Source organism: Palaemon carinicauda, chromosome 8 (assembly GCF_036898095.1).
Source record: "Palaemon carinicauda isolate YSFRI2023 chromosome 8, ASM3689809v2, whole genome shotgun sequence".
Lineage (NCBI taxonomy): Eukaryota > Metazoa > Arthropoda > Malacostraca > Decapoda > Palaemonidae > Palaemon > Palaemon carinicauda.
Window position 1 is genome coordinate 176,381,971 of NC_090732.1, and position 13,335 is coordinate 176,395,305.

General features: G+C 38.1%; 2 protein-coding genes across 4 annotated transcripts in view; one reads left to right on the top strand and one right to left on the bottom strand.

Annotated features, from left to right (window-relative positions):
• Positions 1-13,335, bottom strand: part of LOC137645587 (Parkinson disease protein 7 homolog) — a 420,232-nt gene that overhangs the window by 274,261 nt on the left and 132,636 nt on the right. The window lies entirely within an intron of this gene.
• LOC137646145 (mitoferrin-1-like) overlaps positions 12,656-13,335 on the top strand; it is a 98,271-nt gene continuing 97,591 nt past the window's right edge. For all 3 annotated transcript variants that reach the window (XM_068379354.1, XM_068379352.1, XM_068379353.1), the window contains exon 1: positions 12,656-12,768. The gene's annotated coding sequence lies outside the window, so the exon portion shown is untranslated. The remainder of the gene's footprint in view (positions 12,769-13,335) is intronic.

The following is a 13,335-nucleotide window of genomic DNA, read 5'->3' on the forward strand; positions in this document are numbered from 1 at the left end:
ATCTAAAGTCTTCTGTGTTGAAGGCTATCTGAATCAGACAAGCTGTTCATCTCAAAGTAGAAGCTGGTGATGTGGCTGAAGGAGCAGTTTTGATGCAGACCAGTGACTATGATTTACTACACCAGATTTCTTTTAACCTCCAAGTAAACTGAAGCGGCCTCCAGAGTTCCCAGAGTAGTGGAGAAGGAGGCTTGGGCTCTACTTCATGCTCTTGAAAAAATTGATTCGTATATAAACCACATTTTTTTCTTGTAAATAAAATTAATGCTAGATAATCCACCTAGTTTTTTTTCTTATATTAATCCATAGTCTTTTGCAAGTAAAATTAAAAAACTTCATTTAACTCTATAGGCCTTGGTCCTACAGCAGTATGAAATTGGGGTATTGCATATCAAAGGTAAGATTCAACCCCATAGCTGACATGCTTAACAGATGATGGCTTTGGATTCTGTATACTGAAAATTCTTATCAGTTACTTGGATCTACAATGTTCTCTCCTCTTAAAGGAAAGTTGTTATAAAGTATTCTTAATATTGGCATTGTTTCCCCATATATACTTTAATGAAATTTATGTAATTCTATTGAACTGATGTTTGTTTTTGTTTAGTCTTAGCTGCTATAGTTTAATCTTAGACAGTTTGAATTTAAGTAGATTCAATGAGTCTGTGTAAGTGTAAAGGTTTTATTTAATTATCTCTAGTATTTCGTAATTTGCTCCCCCAGGAATTGGTTAAGTCATTTACTTTATTCTATAAATTTATGCTTTTCAGTTAGTGTTTTATGTGGTTATTTGGGGGTTCTTGAAAGATAAACTTAGTTTTATATAGATTATTTCTACTTATAGTCTTGTTCAAATATAAGATTAAGTTTTCCTCTAGTTTTTGTCGCCACTATTTTATACTAAATCTTATTATCAGTCTTGGATTCAGTAGTATTGTTACCAGTAGCGTAACAAAACTTATACATGTATATTTTGTGAAAGTTAAATATTTATATATAAATATATATATAATTTAGTTATGTATATTTTTATACAAACTACCTAAGTTCTTTGCTCTTAAAGGCATATAACAAAGAGATTTTCAGTAAGGGAGAGAGAGTTAGGAGAAAGATGAGTAGCCTTAAGTGAACTCTCAGATGGTACAAATGTCCATTAGTTCTGTGCAGCCCTTTCAAGTGGGATTAGAGTGCAAAGTATCTCACGATAATAAGTAAATAAAGATCTTGAGTTTGAAAATCCAGAGTAAAGTTTGACGTAATGGAAACTGTCCAAAATTGAACTAGGAAAGCAAATTAGAGCAGCTTACGTCAGTTTTTGTAAAGTATGACTTGGATATGTGTATTCACTGAGAGACTTAGACTGGATTCGAAAATAAAAGCCTTGGAGGAAAGTGGTTCCCACATAATGGGAGAGAGCATGGCACTCCATTTCAGGAAGTATTATTTTTTCAAAACATATAATTGGGAACACACTGCTTGAACACAGATATACTAAAGCATACTTTGATACCTTTCTTTGGAAAATATCACAACAAATTTGACCATTTTAGCAATAATATAATGTAAAAAGTCACTACTTGGATGACGTAGGAAGACAGAGACCTGATATAGGAAGAAACGACAAACTTTGGTCTCTATACTTAGAGACACCAAGTAGAAGACCGGGAAAAGTAGTGCAAATCTGCCTCACAGAATCCCAGATATGGCATTGAAATACCAAGATAACACAATGAATGAATGAATGATTTAAAGTTTTCAGGCATCCTGACATCTAAGGTCATTGACGCCGGTAAGATAACACAAGTGAAAAGGATTTTTATAGTGCTGAAACAGATTTGTGGCCTTAGAAATATTACCTGATGATGAGATAGAAATAGATTAGAATATTCATTGTAAAATAAGTTGAAATCTTCCAGGCATCTACCAACATTACGATCAGACAGTGAAGTGGAGTAAAACGAACAAAAATGGTTGAGATACGAAACATAAAAACTGATAAAGAAAAGAATAATAGCAGAACTTGACTTTGAATCATTAAAGGAAAACGGCCAATATTTGACCTAATTAAGAACTCAATATGAGCTTTGATAGTGAAGTAGAGATGATTTAGAAGAGAGAAAAGAAGGTTCATAGATTCTACAGCAGATAATAATAATAATAATAATAATAATAATAATAATAATAATAATATAAAATCAGTAATAAATAAAATTCGTTTTGTTTTTGGACAAGAATGAAAATAGCAATCTGCTGACTTATGGAACCTGTTTTAAATATCTTAAGACGTATAATAATGTATGAATGAAAGCAAATACATTAATGTATACTCTGCGAATAAGAGTTTTTATATGATTATGGATATACGTATCAACATAAGTGTTTCCCATTGTACTGAAATAACTAAGTCCTTATATATGGATTGTTCATCGTATTTCAATGTTTGATTGGTCATTTATACTTTATATAAAATGTACATTCAATCAAAATAATGATGATTTGGTTGATTTTATATTGTTCTACCTATGTATGGAGATTGAACAATAAGCTACGCCATGAAATTATGCCAGTCAGAAATGAAAAAAAATGTAATGTCCTTTAATGTGAATAATATAATGTAGCATAAATTTATCAAAATACTATATTAGAGTAATTTTTGTAATTATATATAATATTCATAGTGTCATGATAATTATTTTTATCATATAATGATGAATAAAATTATGATAATATACTGGAAACTGCATTACAATACACAAAATGGCCTTCGTTTGGTTGGCCCAAATAATGCCAACATATGTATTAATATTTCATATGTCGTACTGTATTTTCCCCTGGTGAGACATAAAAATAAATCAAAATGGAACTAATAATTTATATATACCTTAAAACAAGTATGGAAACTCTCAGAAAGCATACATAAATATTTTTAAAAACTATAAAGAATTTAAAAACTAGAACCCTTTTACTTTTCTTCATAGTTTTGGATCTCAGGATGAATGTAAACAAATTTTGATCTTCATAAAAAAAAAAGTTCTTTAGTACAGTCCAAACTGATTACCACAATAGGTTGTCAAAACTAAAGCAAGGTTTTTTCCTATCTAATTTTAAGGTAGAATGGAATAAAAGTAAAGATTGAGAATCTCATTACGTTATTAATTTATTTATTTACAGGTAATATAAGCTTAATAACAATAAGAAGCTTAAAGAAGCTTTGCACCTATCTATTAAGGGAATAAAAAATAAGGAACTAGAAAGAAGTTTCTAAGACGTCATGGGTATAGCTTTAATCCCGGTAAAGTATCTTAATTAAATCTTCAAATTCAACTAATATCCAGAATAAATTCTACTAAAACGTATTTAAGTATAATATTAATTTATGTATATGATTTATATTTCATATATTTATATTATTTAAAGTAATAAAATAAGATAAAACATTTCAAAGATGTATAGTTTATTTGTTTTGGTATGACGTCACCAAGAAGCCATCTCTAATTTATGACGTCATTACCCACATGCAAACAAACCAGAAACCCAGCGGCCAAGGTAAATAATTGCATGATATTGTATAATTGTATTACATTACGTAATTTATAATGTAATTATCATTACTTAAAAGTAACTTTTAACTATTAGGAACACAGTAAGTTAATATAATCCTTTTAATTATAAGATAATCAAGCTTGCTTGATGTGTAACAGCTAGCGGTACAGTATTGCGTTCGGTAAAGTTACAGTTTATCCTTATAAAAAGCAAATTATATTACATTAATTACATGTATGTTCATATTATGTTATTCTAACTATTCTTGTCTAGTTACTAACTAGTTTTGTCTTCGTATTATCCATTTTTGTCTTCGTTTTTTAACCATTTTTTGTGTCTTTGTTGTACCGATTCTTGACGGATTTCCTGACCCAGTCCGTCCCAAGAAACTACGAATTGCCACATATTAGCAAGGTAAAATAGCAAGTATTTATCAAATAAATGACCTATTTGTGGTTTTTCCTTCACAAAAACATAACTATTACCATTTTATATTTGTTTTAGACGAATGATTTCCGTGGTCTCGTATTCTTTACGTTCGACCAAGGGTCATGAGTAAGCTACATTGTAAACTCAATTTCCGATAGAAACGAAGACAAGAATCGTTACAATAATGAAAATAATCGTTATAATAAATCTAACAATCGTTAGGAAACAGAAGAATCGTTAAAACGAATATGAGATGATAAAACGAATATGAGACGATTAAACGAAGTCAGAAGGTAAATCTTTACTGTAGTACAATAACCCAAATGAAGAAAATAAGGAGTTTTCTTGGTATATTTGTTAATACTTTAAACTTTACTGATGCAAATAATTAGGGGAAACATATTATACACATTTCAAATGTTTTAAAATGACAATATTTTATTGAAAAAACTACATTTTAAAAGGGAAACAAACTTGACACCATTTAACGCAGTCTAGGAGCCGTATCCTGACTTAACTACTGGGGAGGGGTTGGCCACTCCCCCATCAACCAGGCTTAGACCAACGTATCCTGATCTTATCCTAAAACTAGTACCTAGAAGACAACTCATTGCCTCACTTATACTGTATAGTATTTTATAGTAATATACACGGTTAGACAACTCGGAGCCACACTTCTACTGTATTGTATACTACTTTACAGAGTAAGACAGCTCATATACATAACCTTGTACATGTCAGAGAGTGTCATGTGTCCACACGAGAATATTATAAAGTTGTAACCAAATATTTGCGCTCCAAACACTTGGGTATAACTTGCCTTAGGATAAGCAGGGGGGGGGGTGTATGTATGATAGCGGCCATCTGTATGTATGATGACGGCGCACTAAGAATACGGCAGGTTAAGGGGGTCGCAGGGGTCCCTTACCACCCCCTTTAGTTAAGTAGGTAAGGACACTTCTTGTAAGTTAGGTTATGGGGTGAAGTTTAGGTTAGTTGATGTCCATATTTTATGCTCGCTGGAGGAACTGACCGCTGATAGACAAAGACTCCAAGTGGGGTTATAGGGATGGGTACATGGGAAGGAAACGTAGGGTTATGACTTGTCTTAGGGTAAGAGGGGTTATAGGGATGGGTTGTTGGGAAGCAAACACAGGGTTACGACTTGTCTTATGGTAAGCAGGTTTATAGGAATGGGTACTTTGGAAGCAGGGTTACCAGCACCATTTCAAACACTCCAGCCTGAAGATGAGATATAATACTTCTCAAAATGTGACGCTGTAAACTGTACTTTACCTTCTTTGTGTACTCATTTTGTAAATTGCATTATGCCCAATTTTGACCCGCAATGGATCTACCTTACCCATGATGATGAAGGATGAATTTTGCCTTCTTATTGGCAGAATGCAGTAATGCTGAAAAAAAAATCATCAGATCTATTAAGCAATGCTACCGAGGCAGTGATCATATTCAAAGAAGTAATCTGAAGAGTCACAATAACCCGTTAATAATGTCTACTCTAACCTTGGTCGCTGGGTCCTTATTGAAATGGGGGTGGGGGTGTGACGATTCGTCCCCTTTGCTTTATCCTTCAATAAGCCACCTGTGCGATTGGGCTACTGGTGGCCCATTACATTTATTATCCCTTATTCGGAATAAGAAGTTGCAGATGGTGATTTGCCTTTTTGTGGTGTCTGTTCTTTAGTTGCATTAGGAAAAGCTAAATATTCAGGACGTTTATTGTAAAATATACTGATGCACAATGTAGAACTGAAATATTGAGAGAGCAAGCTTAAATTGTAGTGCCTAGTATATAGATAAGGGTAAAAAGGGAAATGAGCAAATTTGTACTTGTACTTTGAGAATAAGCCTTTGCAACGGCTCCTCTATTCTTTTCTTTATATGGTATTGTCGTTTGTCACTTGATGTCTTGTTTTATTATTTTTTCTTATTTTCCACAGTTCTTGGATAAGATTTTTTCTGCTTTCTATTTCTTTTTTATCACAATTCTTGAAACAAAGAATGTCCGCTATTATTTCACGTTCATTTTCAATATATGGTTACGATGTAATAGTGTGGAGTTATTTCTTGTTTCCTTGTACATCTCGCAGTGTAATATAAAGTGTTCCAATGTTTTTTCTTCATGGCCACACATACATTTTGTATCTTTATTTTTGTATCTGCCTCTCCAATTTAGATCTAAAGTGTCTGTTCTTGCCTTCATCATTACTGTCTACTTTGCGTGAATTATTTCTTCTCTTACTTATTATCACTACACTTATCCCATATCGTATTTTGAAATTAGTTTTTTATAGGATAAATAACATAGGAAATTAGAAATTTACGTTGAGAGAGCGTATTCTGAAAATTTAGGGTAATGATCATACTACCATCAAACAACACAACTTAAGGTCTATTCAAAAGAGACTCTTTAGCTATGGTAAGCAGCTCTTCTAGGAGAAGGACACTCCAAAATCAAACCATTGTTCTCTAGTCTTGTGTAGTGCTATAGCCTCTGTACCATGGTCTTCCACTGTCTTGGGTTAGAGTTCTCTTGCTTGAGGGTACACTCAGGCACACTATTCTATCTTGTTTCTCTTCCTCTTTTTTGTTAAAGTTTTCATAGTTTATATTAGGAAATATTTATCTAAATATCATTGTTCTTAAAATATATTATTTTTCAATATTTAACTTAGCCGGTGATTATAATAGCTGCAACTCTGTTGCTCGACAGAAAAACTCTACGGAAAAATTCGCCAGCGATCGCTACACAGGTAGGGGGTGTACTCAACAGCGCCATCTGTCGTTCAGATACCCAGTACTCATTGTAAACAAAGAACTCAATTTTCTCTCTGTCGGGCTACTGGCAAGACCTACTAATTCGCTGTTGCTAACTGGATTTGTTTTCACAACTATTTGGTGAAGTACACTATTCTAGTTTTGAGCTTTCGCTATGCAGGTGTTTTATCTTCATCTTAAAACTTGAACTCGTTTTGGATAGATTTGATTATGGTGACAAAGAGAGTATGGACTTTCTTTCACTTTTAAATGGCCGACCCTTCCCTTAGACGGAAGTGTGTTTAGGCTTTTAGTAATTATCTTATCACGTTATAGATTTCCCCCTATATATTTTATATCTCTCCGCCTTTATTAGGCCTCTTCGATTAACTTTCCATTTTTTATAAACATATAAAAATAAATTTTAATGCTTTGTTTATATAGACCTTTCCTGAGAGTAGGCGGTCCTAACTTGGAAACCGAAGTTAATCAACGTTGAGCCCTTTATATCGTCTTTAGCTTTTAAAGAGCTAAGGATTTAAAACTTTTTAAATGTAATATTTTATGAAAGAATTTCTTTGATAGTCTTCGTACTGTTTTCAAAGATGAACTAACGTTTAGTTTTTTATGCTACGCAGTTGTTGACGTTCAGGACGTTCAACATGCGCTCTATCGTTACGATAGAGAGAGAGTGTATCACGGTTTCACTTTGCAGTAAGAGTAAATCGATTCTGACGTTTTGTTCATTCTTTCTTAGCTTAAATGTTTTAAATTCTAATTTAAAGGAACTTTTTATTTGAAAAACCTTTCAGTTTTTTCCTTTAGTCAAATAACATGTTTTTTTGACGATATATAAGTGGGCTCTTCTCTTAGGTGCGAAATCAAGAGAGAAAGAGAGAGAGAGATAGAGACGGAGGGAGAGAGAGGAGAGAAAACGTTCCGTTCAAGCGGGTAACGTTTTTCTCGTGTTACTCTCGTCCCTAGTCGCTGTACGGGGAGGAAGGATAAAACGTTTTTAGGTTTTTATTCACGTCCCCAGGCTATGTGCGGTGAGAGATTGAAAACGTAGTTATATGAACTAGTGTTTAGTCTCTTTCCCAGCCACTGATTTTTCTTTTTATCTTACTTTATGTTTTCTGTTTTTTGCTGGTATTATGAGCTTGCATTATACGACTAATTTCGCAATTACTACCTTTTAATGAAGGGTAGAATTGCGTGTTTCAGGTAGAAATAAGTGCAAAACAGAAAATCGAAATGATAAAGTGATATGCGCAAAGTGTTACAGTGTTGCGTCCGAGGCGCAAAGTGTTACAGTGTTGCGTCCGAGGCGCAAAGTGTTACAGTGTTGCGTCCGAGGGTTCGTCTGTTCGTGCCTGTCGTTCACCTAGTCCGGGACCTCTTACATGCTCCCAAGCCCAGGGGAGAAGTAATGTCAAACGACTTATGGGTTCGAGAGGCCTTGACCAACGAACAGACGTTTTCCCTCTATGGTATCGGGTGTATCTGACCAAGATCTCCCCTACCATAAGACGAGAGAGACGTTGTTTCTCCTCGCCATCCGTAGGCTTTTCGCATAAGAAACCTGTCACAAGGTTTCGAAGCCCTTAAGCGAAAGTCAGTCCTTTCAGGACAGGTCCAGTGTCCTGGTTACAGCCATTAGGACAGCTCTGACCCTATGCAGTCATCGGATAACTGCTCGCCGCCTAACAAAAGCGTAACACAGACTCCGAGAGTCTTTTTTTGTAGGCAAAGTGTTGCGGTCACAGACGTTACCCTCGTCTATTACCACAACCATTTCCGTTGATCCTTAAGGGGTTGTATGGCAAAACATGCAGTATATGCTTGCCTCCCTTATGGAAGACTATTCTGCCGATTAGTCCGTTGAGTCTAGCCGTTTATCTCATCGATATCCGGGCTTTCAGCCAACCTAACGTTCCTTTGTGCTTACTGTTGACGTTGGCGTAGCTTAGTCACGTCAGTCAGGTTGTTTAGAACCACACTCGATGCGGTCTCGTGTGGTTTTTCAGCCGCATTTGGACGTTAGGCCACTGGCTGATGCTCCTGTTGACGTTCAAGACGTTCACTAACAATCGGAGTTGACTTGTTTTGACGCTGTGCGTCAACCTCCGCATTCTAGAGTTGTTTTGACTGCTCAGTCTAGGCAGTCAAAGCAGTCTCGAGTGGACGCTGTGCGTCCTCACGCACCTGTTGTGGTTGACAGTTCAGTTGTTGACAGTTCACAGACTGTCAAGCAGTTACATGACGTTGCGTTCTGGTCCGCTACTAATGCACCAGTAAGAGACTCAGCTTTTATCGGACAAGGTTCCTGTAGATGAGGAAGTTGCTGTTCTCCCTCCTACTGTACTGATATTCCCTTGAGGACTCTGTCAGATGGAGAGGAGCCTAAAGCTGCTTAGCCTCCTATGGACTTTAATTAAATCATGATGATTTTTTTAAGGATCTTCGTCCGGATCTTTTTGTAACTGCTGCTCCTCGTTCGCCTAAACGTCAGAGCTTACACTAGGCCTAGCTACTTCGAAGCCGTTGTTTTTAAGCTAGTGCTCTCTCGCTCTCCTAGAGAGCGTTACGTTGGCTAGGCGACTGGTTTTTCACCAGGAGGAGTTTGGGGGATACAGCCTTGGCTTTCCCTTCTTTTAAACTGGTTTATAGAGCGAGAGTCTGATATGACACGAGAGAAGTTCTCGGCTTGGGAGTTCATGCCTCTGCCCAGATAGACTTCTCAATTCTGGTAGACTCTCCCTGGCGCCTAGCCAGGAGACGCTCCAAGTTGTTTACAGGTCAACTTCACAGCTGTTGTCGAGCCTTTGAAGTTTTGCTGTACTATTATGTCACGCATAACAAGGCTTTCAGGGATGGTAAAGGGTTCCGCCTCAGTCGCTAACCCCGTCTGTTGCCACACCTGCTCCCGTAGACCCTAATGGGCTTTGCTGCAAGACATGCAGTCCAAGCTTGCGTCCTTGATAGAGGACTTAAATGCGGAGAAGAACCTTCTGGCCAACAACCTTCCAACCGGTCGGTTGTGCACCCTGTTGACGCTGAGGTAACCTACTCGCGTCTGCCAGTTGAGGTGGTTCCTCCACCGATGCGACCCAGTGTGGGTTGCCAGCCGCACGTTGACGTTAAGCGACGCTCGGAGGTGGTTGTTGACGTTCAGGACGTTCAACAACCAGCAGAGGTGACTTGTTTTGACGCAGTGCGTCAACCTCAGCAACCCGGTAGGGTGTTGACTGCACAACCCAGACGGTCTAGACAGTCTCGGGTTGACGCTGTGCTTCCTCGCGCACCCATGGTTGTTGACAGTTCACAGACTGTGCAGCAGTTCCATGATATTGCGTCCGGCTCCGTCACGCATCCACCAGTGCGACCGGATTCAGCGAGCCAGACGTTGCCCACTCCGTTGCTGTTTCCTCATCAGTTTCGGATGAGGAACCCTCTGATGAGGACGTTGCTGAACGACAAGACGATCAGCCCCCAGCCCTGCTATCCATCCAGAAGATGCTGAAGAAGGAACGCTGCTCAGTCAGGCTGTGGATGAGTCTGGTAGGGACGCTGTCATCCGTGGATCAATTTGTGCCACTAGGAAGACTACACCTCCGTCCTCTTCAATACCATCTAGCTTTTCACTGGAAAAAGGACAAGACGCTAGAAGCGGTCTCGATCCCGGTTTCCGAAAAGATAAAGTCTTGTCTGACTTGGTGAAAGGACAATATCAACCTAAGAGAGGGTCTTCCCCTGGCTGTTCAGACTCCCAACCACGTTCTCTTCTCGGACGCATCGGACGTAGGCTGGGGTGCGACATTAGACGGTCGGGAATGCTCGGGAATATGGATCTCGAGTCAAAGGACAATGCATTTCAACTGCAAGGAGCTACTGGCAGTACGTCTGGCCTGGAAAAGCTTCAGGTCTCTCCTTCAAGGCAAAGTGGTGGAGGTGAACTCGGACAACACCACGGCTTTGGCGTACATCTCCAAGCAAGGAGGGACCTACTCTCTGACGTTGTACGAGATCGCAAGGGACCTCCTCACCTGGTCAAAAGGCCTCCACGCTCTTCGTCTGACTGCCTTCAGACTATCGAAAGACTCTCGAGAGCTAGAGGCTTTTCAAAGGAGGCAGCCAGAGCGATTGCTAGAGCAAGGAGAACATCCACCCTTAGAGTCTACCAATCGAAGTGGGAAATCTTCCGAAACTGGTGCAAGTCAGTATCCGTATCCTCGACCAGTACCTCTGTAACTCAAATAGCTGACTTCCTCTTATATCTGAGGAAAGAACGATCTCTTTCAGCTCCCACTATCAAGGGTTACAGAAGCATGTTGGCATCAGTCTTCCGTCACAGAGGCTTAGATCTTTCCAACAATAAAGATCTACAGGACCTCCTTAAGTCTTTTGAGACCACGAAGGAGCGTCGTTTGGTTACACCTGGTTGGAATTTAGACATGGTACTAAGATTCCTTATGTCAGACAGGTTCGAGCCGCTACAATCAGCCTCCCTGAAAGATCTCACCTTAAAGACTCTTTTCCTGGTATGCTTAGCCACAGCTAAAAGAGTCAGTGAGATTCATGCCTTCAGCAAGAACATCGGATTCTCATCTGAAACGGCTACATGTTCTCTACAACTTGGTTTTCTAGCCTATGTCAAAGAATGCTTTATCCTATTTTATCAGACTGTTAATACGAGAAGCTCATTCCCATCTGAATGAGGAAGACCAAGCTTTGCTGAAGGTAAGGACACACGAAGTTAGAGCTGTCGCAACTTCCGTGGCCTTTAAACAAAATAGATCTCTGCGAAGTATAATCGACGCAACCTATTGGAAAAGCAAGTCAGTGTTCGCGTCTTTTTATCTTAAGGATGTCCAGTCTCTTTACGAGAACTGCTACACTCTGGGACCATTCGTAGCAGCGAGTGCAGTAGTGGGTGAGGGCTCAACCACTACAATTCCCTAATTCCATAACCTTTTTAATCTTTCTCTTGAAATGTTTTTATTGTTGTTTTTGGGTTGTCCGGAAGGCTAAGAAGCCTTTCGCATCCTAGTTGATTTGGCGGGGGGTCAAAGTCATTTCTTGAGAAGCGCCTAGATTAGAGGTTTTGATGAGGTCCTGTTGTATGGGTTGCAACCCTTGATACTTCAGCTCCTAGGGGTCGCTCAGCATCCTAAGAGGATCGCGAGGCTCCGTAAGGAAGACGTACTTAAAAAGGCAGAGTAATTGTTCAAGTCGACTTCCTTACCAGGTACCTATTTATTTTGTTTAGTTATTTTGATAACTTCTAAAATGAAATAAAAATTCTTAGCTCATATAATGTAAACATATTTTGCTGGTCTCTACCCACCCCCCTGGGTGTGAATCAGCTATTATAATCACCGGCTAAGTTAAATATTGAAAAATGTTATTTTGATAATAAAATAAATTTTTGAATATACTTACCCGGTGATTATAAATTAAAGGACCCTCCCTTCCTCCCCAATAGAGACACAGTGGACCGAGGAGAAAATTGAGTTCTTTGTTTACAATGAGTACTGGGTATCTGAACGACAGATGGCGCTGTTGAGTACACCCCCTACCTGTGTAGCGATCGCTGGCGAATTTTTCCGTAGAGTTTTTCTGTCGAGCAACAGAGTTGCAGCTATTATAATCACCGGGTAAGTATATTCAAAAATTTATTTTATTATCAAAATAACATTTTTCCTTGTTTCCTTTCCTCACTGAGCTATTTTCCCTGTTGGGGCCCCTGGGCTTATACCATCTTGCTTTTCCAACTAGAGTTGTAGCTTAGCAAATAATAATAATGATAGTAATAATAGACTCTAGCTATGGAAAAATGAGTGGAGCTGATGTACATCTAGTGAGTATCCAAAATTACATAATTAATAGAAAGCCTTGAGACTTCTTCTAACAAGATATGTTTTTCAGATTTGAATGCGAGAATCGTCCCACAAGCCACAGTAGGTGATCTTCGGCCCCCACACCGGGAAACGGATTTCTTAATCAGAAAGGAGAGTGGTAAGTAGAGTTTATGTTTTGTAGGGTGGGATTCTTGGAACCAATTAAGTTCGTCCTTTCCATTATCAGTACTGTAATTCCTTTTAACTTCCTTGTCTGAGTACCTGCATTCCAGGATCTTTGCTTATATCCTCCATTCCTTCTTTCACTTCTTTAACTATTTCTACATCACAGCAAAGCATAATGAGTGGGGAAAGTTGAGGCAAACAGAGAGAATTTATTCTGGTAAAGTGTCTTCTCCCTTACTGAAATTATGAGTGTTTTTATAAAATAATTCCTGTTTAATCAAAATCACTTGAGAGAAAATCCACTTAAGTGTGTTGAAACCATTTTAGGATATATCCTAAAGCATAAATTAAAAAGTGAACTGCTTATCTATTTAGTGACAAATGTCAGTTGGGTGAGTTAGTCTTATTAAACCCAATCTCACGTAGATGGTTATTTGCACTGTGTTGTTAGTTCTTACAGGCACGAGGGAAAAATTCTTCTGTTTTATTTATTTTTGTTAGTTAGCTAGCATTAAGTGAATTACAGAACTCTCTTGGCAAGTCTGAAATAGATTTTTAT